General features: G+C 45.6%; 1 long non-coding RNA gene across 1 annotated transcript; it reads right to left on the bottom strand.

Moving 5' to 3' along the window:
- Window positions 1-3,436: 3,436 nt before the first annotated feature.
- Window positions 3,437-9,788, bottom strand: LOC126948206 (uncharacterized). The gene is made up of 3 exons (XR_007723361.1): window positions 9,506-9,788; window positions 7,681-7,793; window positions 3,437-3,692 (listed from the first exon to the last, which is right to left on the bottom strand). It is a non-coding gene; the product is annotated as an uncharacterized LOC126948206 (long non-coding RNA).
- Between the last annotated feature and the right edge of the window lie 1,570 nt (window positions 9,789-11,358).

Raw genomic sequence — 11,358 nt, 5'->3', positions numbered from 1 at the left:
GCCCCTGGCACCAGCCCGACTTCCTGGCCCCGGGGTGCTTCCAGGGTCCTCTCCCTAACATGCACCTGTTCTCACTGCTCTGTAGCCTCTGGCCTTGGCACATGTTGCTCTCTCAGTCTGGATGTCCTCATGGCCACCTGCTCCGGGTGCTCCTCTCTCTCTCTCTGGTTAGCACTGACTTAGTTCCTAACTGTGGTGATGCCCATGTGGTTTGGGAATTTCCTTCCAAAGACCATCTTTAATCTTCCTTGTAGTTTAAGTGGAGTTGGGAGGAGTGTAGCTGGTGATAGACTCTCATATTCATTCATTCCTAAAACTTCACAGGCAGACAGAAGTGAGAAAGGAGGTCCAGACAGCCCCGCCTGGGTCTCAGAGAGGGAGGGCTTCAGGAAGACATATTGAGTTTTTGTACAAATTAAACTTTACATGCAGTGACAAACCATTACATGCTCTGTTGAGGTAGAAAATGGCATTTTTTCTCTAAGCCCTGTTATGTTTGAAAGTTATTTGAATAATAGTATACTTGTACATCCAAATCAATTTCTTGTTAGAATAACTCTACTTTTGAAATACAGTCTTTCATGACACACATATTTAATCTTGATGGAAGATCATTTCATTTTCTGACACCTTTCAGCTTCGGTGTTCAGTTGTAGTTGGAATTAACACGAATAAGCTCCTAATTGTGTTTTGTGAATCAAAACCTAGAAAAAAATCAAATCTTCCTCAAAAAGAAAATATATTTCACATATATGGTGCCTTCTGGGTACCGTGGAAAGCCTGAGGTTGCCTCAGTCACCTGAGCAGGTTAGACCTTTTGTGCCAGTGTTTGCTGCCAGTGATGGATGAGTTTTCTTTCCTGAGGAATGTGGATGATGAAAAATAGTGACCTCTTTGCTATTCACAGGGTCCTTCCCTCTGCCCGTGCTGCCCCCATCTCCTGATTTGTGAAATTCATCAGGTGTGCACCCTTCTAATGGCTGCTCCAATGAAAACAGTAAAAACCCATCAAGCCAGACCAGGGGGAATGACCTGCTTATATCCAATTGTGTTAACTTTCCATGAACGTGAGTTTTCTGCCCTGTTCTCAGCTTCTTTTGATAGATGATGTAGAGAGCTGACAGGTGAAACTCTCTACAGTATTTATTGTAGCTCGTTGGTGAGGATATTGACACTAAATCAGTGGACCCTGTTTGAAGAACCACATGAAAAATTGAAGGCTTGAATACAAGAAAGGCATTGTTTCATCCAGGAAACTACTATGCTTGACTTTCCATGGACAGATTCAAATTCATAATTGATTGTCTTCCTTCGGCTGCCAGGAATCTCAGAGCCATATTTGCAGTCCAGACTTTCACCCTTGTCTGACCCTGTGAACCCCATATTTATGTATGCTATCTCTTGATTCATCTTTCTACTTTATTTACACTTGTTTCTGATGTTTATTGGATCTATATTTATATTCATATCTCTAGCTCTAGCTCCTTTTATCAAGCACATAGAATGAGTGGAACCTGACAAGGTGCTAGCAGGAGACAAGTATTTATGTGTATTTATTGTTTTCCACCACTATCCCATCAGACCTGGTCTGTGGACCATTCTTCCTTGCATCCAAAATGAAATTGCTACACAGTACCATAACTTCTCTTGTCAATCTTAGGTAAAAACATTCTTTGTTCACTTTCAATCACAAGAACAGTCTCATCTTCATAGTTTCAACGTTCACTTCTGAGTAGTAACAAAAATTCAGAATTTCTTTCAAGTTTCAACTTCCCCAGCCGTGAGCCTACTTCTGGATGGGGAATCTTGTTGAGTGGGGGCACTGAGGATGCAGCCAGCATCGACAGTTTTTCTCTGAATTGCTCTTCTGGCCTTCTCTACCCTCTTTCCCACACTACCTCTTGCTCCCCCTGAGTAGGATGGAAGAAAGGAGTAGGAAAGTTCCTACCTGCTGAGGTTGCCTTGTCCTGAGAGAGAAGGCAGTTTTGGTCTTTTCAAAATGACCCATCTGGCTTCCATAATGCAGCCCTGGGGCTACAACCCAGGATGTACCTCTGTCCAGCTGTGGGTGGAAGGCAGTTTGCTCCCAGGTTGTTTCAGCCAGCTTCTCATGCATTCCTTTACACCTAGGTGGTGCGGCCATCTCTGTGCCTGTCACACACCAAAGATGCAGGTCAAGCTACACAAATGTTCTTTGTAATACTCTTGCATTTTCCTGACTTCACAATTTGGCCATGGGCCAGTTTATCAGCCAGGAAAGAGATGAGCACTTAGAGTGCCGCTGAGGAGGGTTCAGTGAAGGGACTGTGAGTAAAGGCGGTGTGGGCAGAGCAAGGACAAAAGATGGTGAGGCCCCTGGACACTAGCAGCATGCCCAGAAAGGGTTGGGAGAGGAAATAGTATATTGGATGTGAAAGACAGGCCACTGGATATGTGTGGTGGCTCAGAGGAGCCATCCAGAGCCAGAGCAGTGGCTAGGCAGGGGTGTGTTATGGGTTGAACTGTATCCTTCCAAAGATATATTGAAGTCCTAACCTCTGGTATCTGTGAATGTTTTTTTTTTTTTTTTTTTTTTTTTTTAAATAGAGTCTTTGTGATGAAATCAGGCCATAATAATTAAGATGAGGCCATACTAGATTAGGGTGGTCTTTAATCCAATATGATTGGTGTCCTTATAATAGGAGAAGAGACAGAGACAGACTCAGACCCAGAGAGGAGAACACCATGTGGAGATGGAGGCAGAGGTTGGAGTGATGCACTTACAAGTCGAGGAACACCGGGGATGGCAGCAGCTGCCAGAAGCCAGGAGAGAGGCATGAAGCAGGTGCCCCCTCGGAGCCACCAGCAGGAACCAACCCTGCCGGCACTTTGACTTCAAACCTCTGTCTTCCAGAACTGTCATAGAATACATTCCTGTTGTTTTAAGCCATCCAAGTCTGTCATAATTTGTTATGGCAGCTCTAGGAACCTAATACCAGTGTGGGATACAAAAATTTTCTCAACTCTGTCCCCCTGTCTTTTCTCATTATGATGCCTATCACTGGCTGGTCCAAACTGGAAGCTGGAAAGCAAGGGAACTGTGATGTCATCCCTGGAGGTCAGCCTCTGGGTACAATGCAGAGCAGAGAATGGATGGAGGGTGACTATAAATGGAGAATAATCCAGGCCTCTATCTTCTTCAAGTTCAGAGTCAGGCGGAAGATGAAATGAACCCCAAAGGCTCTGGAGAAACTGCTGTCTCAACCCCTCTTTTCCACCCCTTGCACCTGTTTCTGTTGTGAGCACAAGCAGGCTGTGAACACAGCTTGTTCCTCAAAACTGCATCTTGGACCAGAAATTGACTTTTCCCAGAGAACAATGTTATAAACAGGCGAGGAGTGGTACGTGCGTGCCGAGGAAAGAGATGAGGTACAAATTAAAAGGCTGGAGAACAATAAACATGAAAAGCAGTTCAACGTCATTTGTAAGCAGGCCAACTCAAGTAAAAATAACACTGAAACGAATTAATTGTCACCCTTCAGGTTGGCACAGAAGGAGGTGATGGCTGGCTCCCAGGGCTGGTGAAAGCAGGGGGAAGAAGACTCGCTCTCTACTGCTGCAGGACTGGCTGTGGATTCGGTGAGGCGTACAGACCCCAGCACAGTGCTGGCTCCCTTTCTCTTCCTGCTCAGCTCCTTTCCTGACATCTGCAACTGGCATTGTGAAGCATAAGACAGGGAAAAGTCAAGGTTCAGCATCAGTGTCTCAGTGCTGTGCAGTGTTATTTGCATAAACTTTCCCATTCGCTGATGGAAACCCCTGGCATGTTCAGGCGGAGCATTCTTAGCAGTACACATGCCTGGGGCAGATCAAGTGCTATCATGAGAAAACTGACTGCATTAAATCACACAGGTCTTAAGGGAAGTGGAAGGGCAGGGTAGGGACTGATAGCTAAGAACAACATTTGCACCTTATGACAATTGCCTCATCATTGTAATCCCACTGGGGAAGCCTACACAAGTGTGACTAGTGTAGCTGCAGTGTGCATTCTACCTACAGCTCCTCAGCTATTTTCACCATTTCCACCTGTGCCAGCCTGAGGTCTGGTAGCCAATACTTTCATCTCTGTTGCGGCTTGCCGTCAGAGTACAGAAAACCCCTCTGTCCCTGTGCACAGCCAGCAGGAAGTGCCTATGAATTAATCACCCCGGTAGGGTCAGCCCTTAACCACTGATGAGTGGTTTATGAGTGTTGGTCAAGAATATTCTAGCTCCCCGGCCAAAAAAATTTCTGAACCATATTTTGTGCTATTTACCAGGGCTTCCCCATAGGATTAAGCTTTAATCTTCCACTGTTGTAGTTGGCTGAATAATGGTTGCCTTCCCCTCCCATACCACTTGCTCTCCTTCCTACTCCTGTTCCTTGCGCCTCCCTATAGGTAGCTTGTCCTCAGAGACTTGGCTCAAAGTCTGCTTCTGGGGCAATATAAACTAAGACAAGTGGCAAGCGAGGCCTTCTTAGCCCATGTTTTCCAGATACACATTTTGAGAGTCAGGGATTGGGCGAACCTTCTCCACTTGCTCCTTGTTTTTTTGTGTTACTCCATCACCAACAGTTGCACAGCTCATTCATAACATCCACATAATGAAATCATGTATCTAGCAAGGGTTGATAGGTGTAAGTTATTAACAGTTATTAAATACTTTTATTATACTCACTTAACTAAGCAGAAAATGGGGAACTAAGATTATGTAACTTGTCAGGATCACACAGTAGGTGAAGGAGCCGGATTTCAAACCCAGCACCTATATTTTGAACCCCCGTTTGTAATGACTGCACCATACCATACCCTTAATAGAATGATGCCCGCTCTACTGTTTTGTATCAAATGGTATTGCCATTCTGCTTATAAGTCTTTCGTTTCATGTAAGTGAACATAAAAATAAGCATACAGGCCCATGGGGATGTAGATGGCCAACTGAGAGGGAGGCCAAATAGGCAGAGCTCTCTAGAGTTCCCATCCCTTTTCAACCAAGAAATTCCATATTCATGTGTTATATGAGTATGTTCTCCATAAGATGTCACAGGTAGTGGAGAAGTGTTTGGCAGCCACCAGTGTGGTAAGGCATGACCTATTTTGCACTGTAGCTCTGCAGGGACTCAAGTGTGGAAATAGAGTCTTTGGATGGGGGTGTGGGATCAGTAGGAAGCCACAGGAGGAGCAGGAGATGAGGTCACTTGTACCAGAGACTAAGGGACATTCAGAGCAAGAGAGGCTGGTGGGTTTAAAGAGATATTTGGGATATAACATTTCAAATACAGCACTTACTTTCAAATTCTAGCTTCCACCTTGTTATCTAATTGTGTCCTCCTGTTTTTAATTTAAGGTCCTCAGGCTTCAGATAATTTTTGATATAGCTTGTTGATCAAAGGGAGAAAGTCCTGTTACAAAAATGCTTCTTTGAACTGGGGGTGGGGAAAGGGTGGGTCCCAGTTCCTCAAAGTAGATTGTCCCAAGACTCCACCAATGCATTGGGCAGAGTTTTCTCCCCCATGCCGAGTCCTGCTGCCATTCTTAGGGATTTCAGCATCCTTGCGGTGGTCACTTCCATGCTCTGGCCCCTCAGAATCCTGATCTCCTCAACTCAGGAAGCCTTCATCTCCTCTCCACTTCAACTGTCTATTCCCGTGGTCATACCCTTGCGATCTCTTGGGTCTCCTCCACTCTGGAATCTCAAACGACAGTAATACTCTGACCACACCTTGCATTTTTCTGTCACTTTCCCTGGGTTTGTCTCACAGCATCTGCTCCTTGTCTACATTGAGATTTCTAATTCCTTAATCCATCGATTGTCTTTCTATTTGCTCACTTCCCTCTCTATCTCGTCCTGACCTTGGGTCTATCGTCTCAATCTCTCTCTTGCCAACATCTTCACTCCCTTTACCTAAGCTGCCCTTCATTGCTACCCATACTCCCACACGGGGTCAGCCTGGCCCTCCACCTTCTCTACTCTTGCCTGGGCTACCTGCTAAACACTGCTGGGCACAATTATACAATGTTGCTGTTTGAGTCACCAGAAACTCGTGGTCTGATACCTGAGTTAGGTGCTCAACTCTGCCTGGAAAGAACATGTGTCCTGGGCAGTGCTCTCCCCCAATCCTCTCAAAAACTCTTACACTCTCTCCCCTGTCTTCAACCTCCTATGCCATCACCTCTCCTTTTACCACTGGAGGTTGACATGGCCTCCCACTGATGCTCAGAAGAGGATTCTCATCCAGAAAAGGATTTTTGTCCCACCTTCCAAAACCACCTGCAACCCTGCCCAGCTCTGTCTCCTTCCCTCTGGTCTCTCTTCTTGTGTGGGGTCACTCACTGAAGCTGGATGTTTTCCTCTTATTGCAAACTATGCAAAGAAATGGTGTTTGCATATTTTGTTTCCTCTACCTGACTAATGCCACTTGTTCTTCTCATCTTGGAATAGTCCTTTGATCACTCTTCACCCCTCCTCTTCTCATTAGCTCAGCAAGTCTCCTTTTCAGTTTCTCTATTTCTAAGGTCCTACCTTATAAGTTTAATACTTTCATGAGCTCAAGGCATTAAACCAGTGGGGGCCAGGGCAGAGGTGAGAATTGGGTCTCCTGAGTCCCCTATTTCACTCGTGCAACAGGTTAGGCTCTGTTCCAAATTGCCACCTGATGCGTCTTAAAAACCTTGGCCTCTGAGGAGAAATTGAGTTTTCTCAACTGTCATTAACACTGACCTTTTTAAATACAGCCCAGAAAGAAGCAAAGAGGATTTGTCTCTTGATTTCAACCCTGTGAACCTTAGCTACAGAATTGTGTTTGGGGAGCTTGTTCTTAGTAAGCCTATTACAAAAATAATGCAGCTACATAATTGTAGGGGGAAAATGAAATTTTATTCTCTTTCTGTGATGGCCTTGAGGGAAAATAGAAGCAAACAGAAAATTCTCTACTTAGGAACATAACCAGAACCTCCCCCACGTGCTATGTAATTTAGTTATGAGGTACCTTGAAAAAAAGGAGTCTATTTATCTTAAGCCCCTAAAGAAATGTCTTCATGGAGAGATTATTCTAGTAAAATTTATTTTGAGGAATTATTTAGAGAACATCAGTTTTTACTACCCATTAATCAGATTTCATTTGCTGTTACTTTGGTTTGTCTTTAGTTATGGGTAATTATTTTAAGACTGCTGATTGCCTGCTATAAAGGATTGGATTTTTATGTTATAAAAACATTCCAAATGATCTATTGGCCCAAACACTAGCCCAAATGCTGTTGGGGAGTACTGGGAGAATTCTGGGAGGCAAATCACTTTAAAGTCGATTGGGCTTGGTCTGGGCTGTGACAAAGAAGGATGAAAATGGTGCTGCACAGGAGGTGTGCTTCAGAGGTGGAATATTTCTCAAATGTGGCAGCAGTTTTAAAGGCAGCGGTGGAGTGGGTTGAATCTCTGGAGAAGGAGCATGATCCAAGCCCGCTTTTGGGGAGGCCAGATCCCACAGCCTACTGGGAGGGGTGCTATGCACCTACCCCCAGCAGCTCCTCTGTGCCTCCCTTCAGCTTCCCTCCCAGGGCTCTGGGAAGAGCCCAGATAAAAGGACACATCCTTACATGTCCCCAGCAATTCTCTCTGGCAGAAATTATGCCCCTCATTCCCCAAAGTCAACATCAAGACAGACCTGAAGGGCAAACAGACACAAAGGCTGGATCCATTCATCCATGGTTTGATCTGATTTGTAATGCTGGGACCTTGAACAAGTCATTTTAATGCTCCGAGTCTCTGTTTTCTCACCTGTACGATGGAGAAATAAGAATATTTGCACTTCATGGAGCTGTCATGAGGAATCAATGAGACACTGCATATACAGCATACAGCCTGGTGCATGGCCCCTAATAGATACGCAGTGCATGCCATTATCATTTGTATCTGCTAAGTGGGCTAATAATCTCCATCTCAGAGACTGCTGTTGTAATGATTAATGACATGACTTCGGTGAAGGACTTAACACAGTGTTGGTCACACAACACACTCTCACTATGGGGTAGCCATCAATATAAGTATCAGTAACTGTTCGGGAAGGTTCCTGTCCACCTTCCTGAGCTCACCTCTGCCCACCCTCCTCCTCATTCATGTGCTCCAGCCACCCTGGCCACAGTCTGTCCCCCGACACTCCAGGCTTGCCCATTCTCCCCTTGCCTGTCCCTTGCGTGTGTCTCGGTGGCTCCTCCTTATCGCTCAGGTCATTAGTCTAAAGTGTTTTCTGCAGAGACCACCTGGGTTAAAGAGCCTCACTGCCAACCTTTCCCCCTCCCACTCACCACCCCTGAGCCATGTCCATCCCCTATCCTATGTGATAGAGCATGTACCATCATTGATTTCACTTACTATCTCTTTTCTCCTACTAGACTGGATGTTCCATGACAATAGGGATCTCTCTAATTCACTGCTGCTCCCCAGGGCACAGTATAACGCCCAGCAGAGATGAAATGCTCAAAAAAATACCTTCCCCACCTTCACCCTCTTGAGTCCCTGTTGAGAGCCCCTAACTCCTCCCCTGCCCCCAGAAAATTCATTTTGCAGTCAATATCTTGGAGCCTTGAGAATGCTTAGTGTTCTCTGGAACAGGCCATATAAGAAACTTCACAGCACTAGGCACTGAGAATGTGCAGGAAGAAACCTCCCCAAGGATAAAAGAAGTTGAATCTGCAAGTAGGGCTTGGGGAAATTGGGTTAGATAGAAGAGGGAGTTCCATCTTCCAGGAAGGAGGCAGTGGCAGCCAGATCCTCCTAGGGTACCTTCCTGCCCAGAGAGAAGGGAGAGGAAGACACCCTCACTTCCTGGGCATGAGCGCTGTGAATTGCTGTGAACAGCAGCGTCATTGGATGCTTCTGGCCAGGAGCCAGGTTCCCAGGGCTGGGCTCCTTCAGTGGGGTGAGAGAGAGGGGTAGAGATGCAGTCTGTAGCTATAGAAAGGCAACATGTGAGCCCCAATGATGATTCAGTCTAGAAGATGTGGATGGCCTCATGGATAAACCAGAGAGTGTGGGAGAGACAGGAGAGAAGGAAACAGTATTGGGGGTAACTAAAATAGTCAAAATAGAAGGACCACAGGAGAACAAGATGAATTTCTGTGTTTAACAGGTATAGGACACTCCATCCATCCATCCATCCATCCATCCATCCATCCATCATCCATCCAAATACTTAAAGATCTTTTCCTCTTTCCCTCCCTCCTTTCTTCCCATATTTCCTGTTTTCTTTCTTTTCCCCATCACTTAGCCTTAGAGCCAATCACCTGCTGGCTGCTGGGAGCATAAATAAGTGCCTAATCCAAATGCTTAATGAGTGAGTTGAAATGGGGAGGGGGAGATAAGCAGGGTCAAGCCAGAACATGAGGTACCTTTCTGAAAAATTTTAAAAGAGCTTCTTTCACTAGTAAAAAATAAATCAATGTTAGTACATGGTCCCACCTGAACAATGGTGCCCAGAAACCATGACTCACCCTGGGGAAGCTTTCCAGAGCCCTGGCAGGCAGCACATGTCCCCTTTGGATGCTGAAGAGCACAGTCCAATATCCCTGCCTGTTCCCCAGCCCTTGGCTCAGGCAGCTGAGTCAGGATCAGAGTCAGAAGCAGGGTGCTGGAAGTGGAATCGCATCTCCTGGAGCAATGGTGGGCAAGAGAAGTGACATTGGGAGAAGGCACAGCTGCATACACAGGTGAGTCAGTGACGGCCTAGAGGCTTTCTCTCCTGAGTGAGCACACTGTGCCGGGGCTGGCTGTGCCCCGTGGGTTTGTTGGCGGCAGCTCATTGCTACTGCCCCAGGACACACCTAGCTGGGAATCCACACACTCTCCAGTGTTCTCTCAGATAAGTGAGTATCTGAGAACCCAGTGGCATTCTTTAGGTGTGGTGACCTTGTACAGTGTGCAGTCTGAACATCCATAAATACCAGCCCTCCAGATAAGTAAAAACATATTAATATAAATGGAATGACATGTCCTTAGAGAGAGGTGAGTAGAGGGTTGAAAGGGGGCACAGAAGAAGGCACTAACATTGCTTCCTGAAGCTCCCACAAATTCTCTTGTATTGCTCATGCCTGGGGCTTCTGAAGAGCTTCTCAAGCCATCAGGATGCCTCCCTCTTCCCTGTCCAGCAGGTCCTTACTTGGCCCCATCTGCCTTTGCATTTTGATCCTGACCTTGCCTAGCTTCGTTGGGGTGCGTCCCTGGTTGTGGGCTTTCTTTCTTTCTCTCTTTCTTTTTTGTTTTGAGATGGAGTTTCACTCTGTGGCCCAGACTGCAGTGCAATGCTGTGGTCTTGGCTCACTGTAACCTCAGCCTCCTGGGTTCAAGTGATTCTCCTGCCTCAGACTCCTGAGTAGCTGGGACAAAGTATTTCTACTAACATGTGCACATATATTAGAAGGTAGAGTGGAGTAGTTGGGAAAGATAAAACAAAACAAGAAGCATGGATTCTGAGGCCAAGACCTGGGGGTTTGAATCTTGGAAGTAGCTGCCCTAGTAGTTGTGTGATCTTGGCCATTATAGTAGACAGAATGATGGCCTTTGGAAGATATCCACATCCTAATTCCTGAAACCTTTGAATGTTATCATGTATGGCAAAAGGGACTCTGCTGATGTGATTAAGAATCTTGAAATGAGATTATCCTGTATATTGCAGGTAGGCTCAATGTAATCACAAAGATCCTTATAAGAGGGAATGGAGTTGAAGAGGAGAGATGTGATAGAAGCAGAGGTGAGAGAGAGAGAGAGATTTGGAAGATGCCACACTACTGGCTTTGAAGAAGGAGGGAGGGGACACAAGCCAAGGGATGCAGGAGGCCTCTAGAAGCTGGAAAAGGCAATAAATGCATTATTTCCTAGAGCCTTCGAAGGAATGTGGCCATGCACTAACACCTTGATATTAGCCCAGTGAACCCATTTAGGCTCTCTGACTTCCAAAACTATAAGATAAGGAATCTGTATAGTTTTAAGCCACTAAGTCTGTGGTACTTTGTTACAGCAGCAATAGGAAACCAATATAGGCAGTTGCTTTACCTTTTAGCTTCAGTTAGCTCACTTCCAATAAGAGGAGAGGAGGTAAGCTAGGGACTGATTTCCCTGTAAGGGGGTTGTGTGGATGAAATGAGGTAGTGAACTTGCAGTGGTCAGCTGATAGCGAAGAGGGAGGAGGAAGCAGAGAAAGGCCTTCAGGATGAGGTACTCTGGACAGGGCTTCTCAAACCATCTGTGCTGAAGGCCCCGTTCCTTCATTTTAAAATAAATTTCAATTCTTTGTGGATCAATGCTTTTACAAAATACAATAAAGATGAATCATTAGAAAAAATAGCTA

The sequence above is a fragment of the Macaca thibetana genome, chromosome 2 (genome assembly GCF_024542745.1).
Source record: "Macaca thibetana thibetana isolate TM-01 chromosome 2, ASM2454274v1, whole genome shotgun sequence".
Taxonomy (NCBI): domain Eukaryota; kingdom Metazoa; phylum Chordata; class Mammalia; order Primates; family Cercopithecidae; genus Macaca; species Macaca thibetana.
This window is presented reverse-complemented; position numbering and strand designations above follow the sequence as displayed.